The sequence below is a fragment of the Centropristis striata genome, chromosome 21, assembly GCF_030273125.1.
Source record: "Centropristis striata isolate RG_2023a ecotype Rhode Island chromosome 21, C.striata_1.0, whole genome shotgun sequence".
NCBI lineage: Eukaryota > Metazoa > Chordata > Actinopteri > Perciformes > Serranidae > Centropristis > Centropristis striata.
Window position 1 is genome coordinate 14,061,654 of NC_081537.1, and position 13,333 is coordinate 14,074,986.

Here is a 13,333-nt window from a genome sequence, read left to right on the forward strand (position 1 = left end):
TCATTCAACTAAACTGCTATTTCCACAGTGTGTGATTGTAATAGTTACAAGCTGTAACAGTGTGTGGTTGGTATCGTTTTCACGTCAACAATCTGTGTGTGTGTGTCATAGTGGCAAAATGCGGTCCTGGAGACACCTATTATAATACACACTCTGAAACTCTGCATGCACACACACCCTGCTCTGCATGATGCAGTTCACTAGAAATTTAATTTTGTACAATTTCATGTGAAAAAATTAAAAACTGTATTGATTTGCTGTTGGTACATATGTGCTTTTACTCAAATTACGTGTTAAATGTTGTATTTATTGTAGTGTATTTTTACATTTACCTTACAGTCACAGTTATATGTTCACTTTTTAATATAATGAAATGTATATCTGGCTACTGTTGAAGAGACATGCTGGAAAAAGGGTCTGATGGGAGACTTATCTTGGATATATACCTTGCAGTAACTTTGATGGTGGAATAGACATACAGCAGCAGTTAAGGCTGCTGTATGTCTGTCTGCTTTCGATCTAAGTATTATGTCCAAGTCTCTAACACCACTTTATCATCTCTTTACGAACATCTCAATCTCTCCTGGTGGTCCAACATACTGCAAGGTCCACCCTTTTGCTCATGCATGGTGCACCTGTAGCAACGTCACCCTGTTAAAATAATCGCCTAACTAATTTTTTCAAGTTTTGCAGGAAACACAAAAAACTTCATCAAAAGTGTAACATATGACATTTATTGATCATTTCACTCAAAAGCGAAGGAACAAAGGATGGCTATTGGCATAGTAATAACACTGTGTGTAAATTATGTAACTTAAGAGAAATAAATGACTTAGGCAATTTTTTGAACATGCCTTTGTGACTTAAGCAAGATATGATAACACTTTATTTTGAAGGTGTCTACATAAGAGTCACACAAGCCTGTCAGAAACATGACAAGTATCATGAGCATTAATGTTACTATAAAGTGTGATTAATGTTCATGACACATCCCATGTCATGTTTATGACACGCTCATGTCACTCTTATATAGACACCTTCAACATATAGTGTTACCATATCTTGCTTAAGTCACAAAGGCAAAAAAATTGCCTAAGTCACATTTTATTTTGACTTAGGCATAATAAATCCGCTTAAGTCACACACTTGACATAGGTCATTATCTTAAAGGGGTAAAATCACATGATCTGATCAACTGAGGATGTAGGCGATTTTACCATAGGTGGCTGGCGTCATGAGGAGATGATTTAGGCAACAACAACAAAAACAATTTTGACAAAAAATGACTTAGGTGATTATTTTAACAGTGTGACGATATGATAATGAGTTAATTTCTGCTTTTTTCTTCCTTTTTTGGATTAAACCTTCTGAGCTTTTCAGCAAAGAAAAGAAAAGCTGTCACTAACTTGAAGGATGGTAGAGTAGGTGAAGATCTTTAGTCTTTGATGGCACTAACTTTTTTTTTTGTTTTCGTGTGAGCGGATAGTGACGAGTTAACATTTGATGAGACAGTGCTCCTATACTTCCCTCTCCGCCATGGGGCGCAGAGACCAGAGCAGAGCGGGGACAGAGCACAGCTACCACCCGGTAATCCGTGCGCTTTTTGCCGGGGACGTAATTAGATTACGGCGGTGCACCGATCTCTGCCGCTGCTTCCTGCTTCTGCGGTAAATGCACGGCTGGCTTTCGACAAAACCTCCCTTTCTAACTCCGCATCGCCTCTCTCTCTTCCTCTCTCTCTCTCCAGCTAATGTCGTTAGGTCTCTCTCCCCCTCCCTCCCTCCCTCCCTCTCTCTGTCTCTCTCTCTGGTTGAGATCGCAAGGGGGAATACTAGAGGAGATATACTGTTACCTTGCCTCTCTCCTACGGAGCTCATAGTTACCTTCTAAGTCCCACATTGGAGACTTAAACTAAAAGACAAGGGCAGAAGGGGACTATTTTTCACCGCACAAAGGCCACTATCCTTTATTTTTCTTTAAATGTGTGTATGACTTGAAAATAAACTCATTTTTCTTCTCGTCTTGAAGGCGCGGACAGCGGTATTTTTTCCCTCCCTTAAAAAAAAGTGGAGTCGGGTGGATGAGTTGTGTGGATGTTATTTCCTGGATTTTCTCCTCGGGCTGTGTCTTACCGCGGCCCAGAGACGGCAACAGTGTGTGGAAAAGTAGATTTGTACGTTAAACATATGGCTTCAACGAGGATAACGCGGTAAGTGGTACAATGTGGACCTGTATTCTTTAATGAAACATCTCTAGCGTGACTTATAGTATGCCTGTGGTGAGTTCACTGACCTAAAGGCGCCCGTTTTATTGCATTATTTTATCTCCTCGTACTTATATAAACCCTTTACTCCTTTTAATACTCCCTAACATTATAGGGCTGCATTTCATACCCCTTTGCTTTTTTTCTTCGAAATTAAGTTTGCAGGTGTTGCTAAAACACCCATATAACGACATGATGATAGGCTGCAGCTGCTGACACATGCTTTTAAAACTCTTTCCTACATTACAGTCTAACTACAGTAGTTTTGAACAGTTTGTGCTTCTTCCTTCTGTTTCACTGGAGAGAATTCTCTGTCCGCGGTGCTGAAACAGGCTGAGGAGGATTATCAGTGTAGCTAGTTTACTACACTGACAACAACTCAGCACATTTATATGCAACACGCTGCCTTAATTTATCTCACATCTCCTGCAGCCTATTGTTTATCACTGATGGACAGTGATCATAATGATAAAGGCTGCACTATGCCCTGTAGCTGATATTGAATCTTTCATGGGATATTAAGGTGCATTAACTGTTGCATTTCTTGCTGGTAAAAATCCATCATATGTGAAATATGTCTTGCGTTGTAACTGAGCAGCAATTTACCCCCTCAGCACACACACACACACACACACACACACACACACACACTCTTGTAATTGATCTATTATCTCCTTCGAAATGCAGAGAGTGTGGTATGTTTTCAACAAGTAGACAGTGGAAGCGCTTATGAGCTGCTACAGTAACAGTATATGTGGTCTGTCTCAGTGGTCCCGTCACAGGCAGGTTACCTCACAGCAGCCTGTGTGTCTCGGATTAAAAAGAGAGAGAGGGAGTCATCCGATTACCTTAAATTAGGGGCAAGCTGTCGCCTCCTGAATAGAGAGCAGATAGTGAGGGGAGAAAGTCAAAGGTGACAGGGTTAGGGGGGTGTAAGTAGGCGTAACAGGTCAAAGTTGGTGCTGTTTTTGATGATTCTGATGCTTTTAAAACATCTTTCTTGTCATTTTTGACCTGCTCAACATATGAGCCCCTTATATAATATGAAGCTTTGCTCAGTCATGTGAGAAAGTGGCTTGTACACACAGGTAGAGCTGCTCTAATTAGTGCTAAACACCAGGCACTGACTAAATGCTGCTACTGTGTGTGTGTGTGTGTGTGTGTGTGTGTGTGTGTGTGTGTTTTATGATGAAGCAGACTGCATTTGAGTTGTCCAATACCCGTCGGATTATGTGTCTTTCTACCTGTGTGTGTGGGGGTGGGTGGGATTCTGTGTGTGTGTGTGGTGTTGTGCACGTTGGCGTGCGTGTGTATGTGTGAAGAGGGGTCAGACAGACAGAATGTGTTTCGTGAACCTGGGACCCGTCCGCTCGTCACCATGTCAAATCCTGTTAGTCACGCTGGATGACAGAGGCACCAAGACTTCGATTTAAATAACTGCTGCTAAGTCCTTGCCTTCTGAATGGGAGATTGTCTGTTGAGTGATGTGTGATTCATTTATTTGGTTAGTTAGTTATAAGTGCTGAAGACAGGTATTGAGAGAAAGCCCCATTCTTACTTTGCTTCTACCTGATCCTGGAGAAGTATTATTAATGTTTTACTAAATGAATATTTAAGAAAATTGGTTAAATAACTTCTTAAATGTTCTCAATCTGAGTCCTGAAGAGCCAAACCCCAATTGGCTTTTATTTTAGTGATCTATTAATTAAATGATATCCCAATAAGATAATCACAGTAAGGAGCCCCTGCTTTAATCACACCACTCTTAAATGCTTTTATTTTGAAATCAATACACGATTTGTAACACTGTAAGAGCATCGGAGTGCATTTAAGATTGCGCGTCCTTGTGGCTTCACAGTTAACATTTTATTTTCCTGACCATGAGACTAACCCAAGCTATTAAACATGCATTAAAGTGTCAAGTACTTGAGTTTTAGAAAATCAATACAAAACATAGCAAATGCTACCAAGATGTATTTCATAGATACATGAAATGAATTTCATAGAAACATAAATTCAAATGTTTTCATTGTTGAAATGAGATAATTTGATGGTAGCTTTTTATGTTAAAGCAGTGCTGCACCAATGACGTTTTTTAAATAGGCCTATAGGCTGTGCAGCCTGATTTTCCCTTTACCACAGAAAAAGTAGTGAGACTGGAGTTGTTGTGATGTTTTCTCACTGGGGCCAAACAGGGCCAGAGCTCACTGACTAGCCTGGTTTCCACAGAGCTTGGCGAGGCAGCTAGAGCTCTCAGATTCCATTACAATCACCTGAGGCGGCTCTGACAAATGTACACATTCAAATATCCCTTTTCCCACCTCTGGCAGTTGTCTAACACCTCAACCATACCGTTTGGGTTAAATGTTAAGAAGAACTAAAAACTCCCCACTGATTCAGTAAACGCCTCATTGTTGAAATAGTTTGACCGACATGGTGTTGGTCTGGAGAGTGTTTGAGCTGGCAAATTTGTATTTTTGAAATAGGAAGTTGTGCCTGGATGGCCATGGGCGTTATTCATATTTTTTCACAATGAATAGCCTTCAAACACCTTAATGGAAAAAAATTGCCAACTTTTATTTTGATGTGTAATCAGCATTGATGGTAAATGTCCACTGAAACAATAAGTGCATGCTGTACTGAATGAGAAAGCTGAAATCTGCTTGCAGAGCCATGCCGGCAATTTCTACACTGCAAAAAGGGGTGCCTAAAAACAAGATAAAAACACTAAACCTGAGGGAAATTATCTTGCTGCATGGACAGATAGTTTCACTTGACAAGATTTCTTGAATTAAGATAGTTCAATTTAGAAATAAGTTTGTTGAACACTTAAAGTTATGAAAGAAAAGAACTCTTAAAACAAGATAAATTATTTAACTTTTTATTTTATTTTTAATCTCCGTAAGAAACAAATAATTTGCAGTGTACATGTACCAGGATGCATTGCACACAAGTCACCAATGCCCAGCAGAACGTAGTGTATCCGACTCAATGAGTTTCGCCGATATGTATGCAGGTAATAAAATACTCTGTAGTCCTAACCAGCATGAACCAAGAAGGTAGCACCTCTGTTATTTTCCACACTGTCAACAGTAGGGCATTACAGCTTCACATCTTAATTTTAACCTTTCACAATAAAAGCCAAACCTTGATTCATTAACATTTTCTAAGAGACAACTTAACCCAATTGTTCGTCATCATCTGCCCTCTGGCCCTGTTGGTCTTCTTTTTCTTTTTCTGTTTATCTTTAGGATCCTAAAGAAGGTCTCCAGCACACCTCTGTCCAAGTCAGGTGTTAAACTTCCATGCAATGCACACACAGGCACTTGGGGACTTACCCACATTGACGTTCATCAGCAGAATTATTAAGATTTTGTAGGCACTGGAGGCCAATTTTAGCCATGGCACCACCAGTTGGTGTTTGCTCTCAGCAGCTCAGTTTGCAGATGGTTCCCTCCGGCACCATCCTTTCCCCTTCAGCCACATCCTCTCTCAATTGCTGAATTTCTTTGACTGTATAGTCTGGCTCTAATAAATATGGCTGAATATCCGAGTAATTTAGAACACTGTAAAATGTGTTATCTTCCACAACATCCTCTGCCCTCACTTTTTGAGATGCCATTTTTGCTGTCAGAAGCCATTTTTTTTAACAGTATCTAAGCACGTCAACTAGCTAGCCAGTGAAATCGATGCCGACTTACCCCAGGATTCCACTGGGCCCGATACGACTCCGAAACGGGTCTGTCTGCAACGGCTGCGTATCTCCGCGGTCCGTCAACACACACCAGATCAGTCTGCGACCGTCTGTTGCGGACAGCGGAGTGCCGAGGATGCACAAGATCTCGAGTATTCACGCGTAATCAAGTGATATAACCGGAAGAGAACCACAAAGCATTTAAAGGGTTTTTGAGTCCATTCAGAGGAGTAGAAGAAGATCGACTCGGTCCTGTCCTGTAGATCTGCCTTTTTGTGGAGATAATTGTATAATTTTGGACCTCCAGAATCAACATCTCCTCATCCATGGTGTCAGTGGGGTGAAAAGACGAGTGAAAACCTCTAACCTGTTGACTTCAGGTCTGTCCCCACCCATCATGACGTCTTCAAGTTGTGAAATATGATTGGCCGTGAACCTGAGGTATTTTATTTTGAAAATATACCAGATTTTTTATTTTGTGTCTGTGCATGACTTCCTGCCCTGAATGATCTGCTCTGTGCTGAATTGACGCACCGTGCTCCGTCGTCCGTCAAAAAAAGAAACTCTGCGCAAGTGTTGGAGGGCTGACGGAGGACCGTGCGACGACGGACTCACTACGCAGCGGATTCGGATTTGGTGGAATCTCACACAGTGATTATAATGAATGCGTATCGGCTCCGTCGACGGATCTGCAGCCGTTACGCATCCAGTGGAATTTAGGGGTTAGCCTGTCGTTCTGACTTCCCTGTCATGTCAGATGACATTCTGATTGCAGGAAGAATATGTTTTAGCTGCTGCAAACTCAGCTTTCTCACTGATTAAACATCCACATAAAAGGTGGCAAAGTTTTTAATTTCATGGGACCTTTATTTAGGAAAGGTTGACATTGAATTTTATGTTTTGCATTTTAAGTTAATGAACGACATAATAAAGCAATGACCTTGGTTCTGTTTTTGATTCACGACTCCCCTGGATCAACCTGGATGCCATTTATTACTTGAATTCATCTTTTCCTCATAACATTACATAAATCAAACATGTCTGTTGTGTTAAGACGACTGCTGTCACTGCATCGTGATACTCTTGATCTTGAAGACAATAACTCCATAATTTATGAGCAAGGCTTAACGATTCGTTCTTGTTGTAATAGTTTATTTTGGGGTGGTTTTATTTTATCCTAATCAGCAGTGCTAGCAAATAATCGTATTTAGAATCCAGAGTCTTCTTTTATTTCACCAACATATCCCTCTATACTCACTAAAGCTTTAAAGCCCTCATTATAGCATTATTTACATTTACTCACTCCCCACCTGTGACATCTGTCCTTTCTCTGTATTTGGTCTCTTCCTCCCAGTGGCCAAACTACCTATTAGAAAGATGTCATATTGAATTAGCCACACTCATGTGAGCAATGCTAACCATTCTTTCTCCTGACACATTGTCGGCTTTGGATTTTTTTCAGTGGACGGTGTTATCCTCCTAGGTATTGGCCAATTCTCTCAGTATATCAAATACATATGTTCTCTATCTCATCATGTTCTGCTTATTAGGGGTTTTTTTTGTTGCAAATGTACCACCCAACTCCTATGCATTTCCTAGGCAGTAGGACCCATTTTTCATCTTCACGCATTTCTGAAAACACTCTCAGATAACAAAAGGCTTGTAATGTTGTCATTTCCGTTCAACTAAACTCATCATTTTTTAGTTCTTCTCGCAAACTTTACCTGACAGTGTTGTTGTACCTGTGCTGGAAGTTATACATTTGGCTTAATGCTCACAACAAGCTGTCATAGACATGTCTTGCTGAGTTAGTCAGGCTTCTGTGAACAGCACTAGCTGCTTAGTAACTAAAAACATATTCTGTGCGTTTATGAACTTAGTAACTGTCAGATGTAAGAACATGTGGTGAAAATCAAACATGTGATTTTTCGGGTCATGCGAGCCTACTTTCCACTAAAACAAACCAGGAATTACTCATTTCTTAGGTAACTTATTTAACATCCAAACAATAGCCTTTAACAGTTTATAATTTCAAATGATTTAGGATTCTCCTCTTCTTACAGAGCAACAAGCATTATTAGGTGTCTGCCGTTATAGAATGATGCTACTTGTGTAGATGATGAAAGAAGTGAGATGAGGAGGGGAGTGTCTTCTAGTGTATTTTCAGTGGTATTCTTGAACTTAGACTACATGTACCATATATATTGTTCTAAAGAAAATGTTGCTTTATGATATTGCATTTTTCTCTCTGGGACATTGTTAAACATGAAAATCTGGCCAGTAGTTTTTGCCATAATTCTGGTGACAGACAAACTGAGACAAATTGAGTTGAAAACATGACCTCCTTGGCAAAGGTTATAAGCACTTTTGCTTGGAACTGACTTTCACGAAACAAGACACTGTGTTTGATGCTCGCTGTCTTGTTTGTGGGATGACTGTGACCTTTCCTCCGTTTCACAGCTCCACCTGCAGCACCAATACCATCATTCCTTATTCGCTTCACCATGTTTACCCTTGTGCATGGTAGAACGCTCTGTGCTCATATTGGTGAATAAAACGCAATGTGGAAGGCAAAAAAACATGCATTACAACATGCTAGTCTTACTGTTGTGAGACGTCCCACATTCGGTGTTATACATTGTATGGGATAAAACAATCTGTTGTCGAGCACGAACCCTAGTACTGTTGGACTGTACCGCATGGTCTAAACCCAACATTACATTACGGTATAAATACTGTTATAAACGATACAATTATGTAAAGCAATTGTGTGTAAAGCGAGCTAAAAGTAGCTAAAGTTGTATACTATATTTTTGCTATACCATTCTTTCAAACGACAGTGTGAAAACAATTGCGACGCTATGCAAAAAATTGTGGGACGATTCAGCAGCTCCCCAGATCACTGTACACGACTGTTTTTTAGCAAAAGAAAATCTCGAAAAGCCCACTGTTCTCTACCTGCAAAATACCAGCAACAGCAGACAGACCAGCAGCAGCAAACATAGTTGAGATTGGTGGAGACCAAAAACAGAGCAAAAAATATATGTTGGATGCCAGTCTTCTCTGTGATTTATTTATGTTTTCACAGCAACAAAGGCTTAAGTAACTTATACCATCTGTGATGCTGAAGAGTTCAGATTGTTTACTTTGTTCTCAGGTAATTGGTTCACACAGGGTAAACGTCTGGAATGTTGATCCTCGTTGACATTTTGTTTGGTTGTGGTGATAGGTGCTTCTGTGTGAGGGATTGAGTTTACATTCAACAATACAACTGAGTTAATTGTTCCTAACAAGATTATCTGCCTTCTGGCCAAAGCACTGCCTGGAATCTGTACATCTGGCAACCCATGCAGGAAAAACAAAGAGCCGAATTAGCAAGAGCTGCCTAACTTATTTTCTTTGTGACCGAATTTGATTCTGTTTATTACTTATGAAGGGCATTACAAATTGTTTTGAATTGGTCACAGTGAGTAACCACTTTATATAATTCTGAAATAAGGACAAACAATAAAGAAAGCGTTTGTGAAAAATAAAGAAAGTAAAAGCAATTTAAGTTAGTTTTGTTAGTGCCCTTATAAAAGAACATTAACTCAACAACACACTAACTTTCCAATTAACACAGCACCCCACCGCCCTAGAGCTCCATTCCCCTAGACCTGTCGTCTCAAAAACTGGGTTGAAAATTAGTTTCTGGTTGTTTATGGTTGGTCCTTATAAGGAGAAGTTTACTAGTGTGCCTGAGTCCCAGGGTGGGATTAAATGATCCCAGTTTTAATCCTGTGTGGTAAAAGTTCTGGAACCCCCTGCCCCAGTTTAATACCCTAAGTAGCTTTCTATCTGATCAGCTCCTAAACCTCTTCAGTCCTGGACCCAAATAAAAAAGACTTAGTCAATGAGCCTTAGACATATTACAACATGGTACTGTGTTTGCCACAGAGATTCGCCATCTCCACTGTGGATGCTTACTCATAATTTGACATATTGAGGTAATGATACATGGCCAACAACAGTTGGTGCAGTGGCAATCTCTTTAGTGTGGCTGGGAATGTGAAAGTGGGACATAACCAATGGGCAATGAGGTAATGAAGTAGCAGGCTTTCACCCATGTTGCAGCCACCTAAGGCAGATTCTTTTTTTTTTTGCCACCACTCTGGAAACAGTCGACACAGCTGCAGCGGTTATTTAGGGTCACAAATGTGTTATTTTACAATACAGAGAGTGATAATGGCCTTACAGGGTGCATGAATAATGGCTTTTATTTCTCTGTATTTCAGGAGCAGAAGACATTTTTATCACAGCAGGGTTGTGTTAACTGTCAGTGAGACAATAGGAATATGAGAATTAATGTATTGATATGTTAAATTGAAGAGCAGTACAAAATAAATGTGCTGAACACATGCAGGCAACATTTAGTACACTATTAAACATAGTCAGGTACCTGGCTTTGTTGAATCATGAATTCAGCTTGATTGAGCAATAATTCTCTTATTTCTAGTATTTCCATTTGGTGATAGTTTGTGTTTTACTTTATTTGCTTTGAGATGTATAAATCTATGAGATTTTAACTGTCTGCCTAATATAATGGAGGTGAATGGAACATCATTATTGGTGCACAAAGCTTTGAAAAAGTTAAATTTAAAGCTGCTCTAACCATAATTTTGACACAATAGGCCAAATGACTACATGTAATGTACACGCTAGTAGTGATAAGCAGACAGATAAATGTCTACTCTGCAGTTGTCCTCTTGACATCTTGATGTCAAGGAATTTCGGGGGGTTTCAGGACTGTACTGTAAATTCTCATTGACTTCATTTCCAGCCACAGCTGGTAGCTGTCTTTAATGAAAAAGCTTAAAAAACTCAGTTACCTAAGGACCAAGCACTGGACAAAGTTAGCTACTTACCGATGAACATAAGGAAGCATTTAGCAGCTTACAGGACCAAAATAAAGCTAGAAAAAAAGAGTAATTTAACTTAAATTTGACAGGTTGCCAGAAATACAAAGCTAAAGCAAATAATATGTGACCAAAAAGTTGATAAATGCTTGGATTTGATTTCCCCTAACCAGAGACTTAGGCCTTTGCTAAATTAATTGGGAATATGGCGTCCTCTGGTGGCCATAGTAATTATTAATGATACCAAAGCGGAAGTGAAATTACGCAGGGTGAAAGCAAAGGTGTAAGTAAAGGAAAATAGTATAAAGTACAAAAAGTTGGGAATGTCGATGAATGGGTCAAACAAACCCAGGATGTAAAGAAGACACCTGTTCATGTACCGCGTGAAACTAAACATAACAGTGTTATTTAAAGATATGGCATTTAAATCCAGTACATCATGTTTTAATGTAACCAATGGAACTATGTTACTTCTAGTATTAACGTCATCCTCGTAACTACTTCACTTTTGGCGTTCATGTGCATTTATTTTGCTTTTTAAACAATCTTTTATAACGCCACAGGAATTTTTTTGCAATAACCTGAGAGAAGTATTTTTGTAGCCTAAACCGAAGGAAACTGGACGAAACGGAAAGTGATATGTAAGGAAATAATTTCTGATAAACACCCGTTGACTAATAGGTAGTGCACATTGCTCGCTTTTTCTGGCTTTCAAGGTCCTGATGCAGGCAAGATGAATGCTGCTTTAAAGAATTCAACAGCAGCCTCTTTTTTGAAGAGCCACAGTAGGTAGTTCTTCAGCTTTTTTTAAGAGAACATCCAATTTTCATAAGAATTATTTATTTTTGTAATGTTGGTTAATCGATCCTTTCGAGATTGGCTGTTGGCATGAGCAAATATCCGTGTTTACCTTTTAGCCTGAGGTAGCCAGAAAATCAATATAATTAATCAAGTGATTATCACCTTCCAAACTATCCAGTGTGTTCCCCATGCAGTTTCGACTTACCTGTTGCAAAGCAAAACATCACTTATTGATAAGATACGGCATGTTTAAGGCATAATTTTGCCTATATTATGTTAATTGTCTCATTATTTGTGCATACATTAACATTAACTGTACGTAGGGTCTGATTATCACATTGAATTTGCTGCATTTGAAGAGATGATTATAACCAGGAAGTCAGCGTGTCTGATTTAAGACCTGGAGTTGCTCTGAGGCTGTAGTGTGATCCTCTCCAGAGTGGTAAGGCACTTTAAGCAAAACACACACTCACACGTAACTGTCAGCAGAAATTTCCATTATAGGTGGCGTAAACAAAAGAAAATGAAGGGTTATTTGAGAGTCAGTGTTTTTGTGGGCTTGTGTGTGAGAGAATTTATTGTTTTATCTCAAGAGATGGAGGGCGCAATTGTTTGTGACAATGGAGGAGTGTGTGTGTGTGTGTGTGTGTGTGTGTGTGTGCAGGAGTGTGTGTGTCAGTGGCCACATGCTAAGCCAGTGTTAAGTCTCGCCTCTGGCTCAGTGTGTGTGGGGATGTATGTGTGTGAGAGACAGCGAGAGAGGGAGGGAGATTACAGTGGCTATTGCCAACTTCAAAGTGTCTACTGGTGTTGTGCCAGGTCAGCATGTTTACACAGGAGAATTGGTGTTGGGAGACACACACACACACACACACACACACACACACCTTGTACATGCACATGTGTAGACACACCTTATCTCCTGTTCTGGCTCCTGAACATACCCACACATAACACGCACACCGCCCAGAGTGCATTGGTCTTATCAGTGGTCCCAGTGAGTTAGGGGAGGCATTTAATCAGGGTCAACGCACAGCTCTTGGCATCAAACTGATTCCACCATCTCCCTCTCTCTCTCTCTCTGTCTGTCTGTCTCTCTCTCTCCCTCTCTCTCTCTCTCTCTCTCTCTCCCTCCCCTGCCTGTCTTTCTTTCACTCCCTCTCCCTTCACACTGAGCAGTCTCGTTGGCTAAATATTTCTCAGCAACAAAATTCTGTTCCAGAAAAGTTAAAACTGGATCACTGGAGGCTTGAAATAGTTTCACACTCATAGATTTACTAACTTTCCCTGGTACTTTTGGGAAAGATTGTACGAGTCGAGCCAGCTCTGCAGCCCGCTGGACTTTCTTACAGACTACATGCTGCTTTCCTCCTTTGTGGTTTACCCAGTGTTTCAGTAAAAGATGGTTTAAGATTTTTAGGAATACACTTATTTGCTTAGTTGTGGAGGGCGAGATGAGAAGATCAATACCAGTCTTATGTCACTGCACAGAGGGAACCAGCTCACCAGGACATGTCCAATGGTTACAGAACCACCCAACACAACCTCTAAAGTTCAATAATATACACATACATTTCTTTCAGCTGCACAAAAAACAAGTGCAAAAACAATATTCATTCATTATACAAGTGCAGATTTCTGTGCAAACTAAGCCATTTAACCGACAGTTTATTGATTTAA

General features: G+C 40.0%; 1 protein-coding gene across 1 annotated transcript in view; it reads left to right on the plus strand.

Moving 5' to 3' along the window:
- The first annotated feature begins 1,557 nt into the window (after positions 1-1,557).
- LOC131959323 (protocadherin-15-like) overlaps positions 1,558-13,333 on the plus strand; it is a 229,577-nt gene continuing 217,801 nt past the window's right edge. Inside the window, exons 1-2 of the mRNA XM_059324483.1 lie at positions 1,558-1,667; positions 2,029-2,209. The gene's annotated coding sequence lies outside the window, so the exon portion shown is untranslated. The remainder of the gene's footprint in view (positions 1,668-2,028; positions 2,210-13,333) is intronic.